The following is a 1155-nucleotide window of genomic DNA, read 5'->3' as shown; positions in this document are numbered from 1 at the left end:
GTCCCAAGGGTGTCAGTCATAGAGTGGCTGAGTCAAGCTGTATTTATAAGGAGTCTGAGGCAGTCTCATGTCCTCAAAAATGCTAATATGACTCCCAAGCACCCTTGAAACTCTGACAGTACATCAGATGCCTCTTTCATTCCTTTTGAGTGATAAAAGCCAAGCCTCTTGATTTACAAGGTCAGGAACTTGCTCCTCAGGCTGGAAAAGTCTGTGCTAAGGGTGCTATAATGCTCATCACTTGGTATTTAAATAGTGTCTTTTGAGTAAATACGCAAGTCCCATAGTGCTGGATAGAATTTATACTGATAGAGGAGGCCAGATTATAAACCTGAGATGAAGTTACCTCTAGAGTAAAAATAAATAAATAAAGACTATCAAAGAAACCCCAAGCCAACTCCAAGACCACACACTTAACACACTTGACAAGCCCTTCTCTGGTGACAGCAGATCATGATGAAAGTTTGTGGCTTCTGTTATGAATCTGACACCTAATTCTTATGACTCCACTAAAAAGGCAGAAATATATGAGGTAAGTGGTATAGGAGGAATGTGTTTGAATAAATTATCAGTTTTCCTTGAAATCTGAGTTAAAGGTAAGGTTTAATGGTATTATTAATAATAAGACTTTCTTGCATTTACTAGATTCTGAGTCTGGTGTCCTTTCCACCAAGTCACAGCAGAACAAATGGAAGACACTCATGATCTCCATGACTTCTTCAAGGACTCTGGGGCCTTTCAGTCTGTCCTAGGTGCCCCAAATCCCACAAGCCTCTCCCACCCTACTGTCCCCCACCATCTACATACTTTCTGCACTTTCTCAAGGGGAGTAGATTCAACCAAGGGTCATGGTTGAGAGTGTTAAAGAGATGTTATTCTGACACTTGTTACAACTGTAAGGAAGACTTTATTCAAGATACAATAGGAGAGAGTAATTGTGTTCAACTTCAAATACGTAAAGATAGCAGAGCAAGGGGATCAGTGGATGGAAAACTGTTAAGAGGAGACATCAGGGTAGGGGGAATTCTTGCTTAACTGACCTAACAAATTATTGCTAAAGGCAGGCCAAGGACTTAGACATCAATGATGGAGGATGAGGAACTCAATCAGATGTCAAGGATTGGGGGATTACTTAGCAGGATTCTTTGCTAAGAC

This window comes from Phocoena phocoena, chromosome 9, assembly GCF_963924675.1.
Source record: "Phocoena phocoena chromosome 9, mPhoPho1.1, whole genome shotgun sequence".
NCBI lineage: Eukaryota > Metazoa > Chordata > Mammalia > Artiodactyla > Phocoenidae > Phocoena > Phocoena phocoena.
This window is presented reverse-complemented; position numbering follows the sequence as displayed.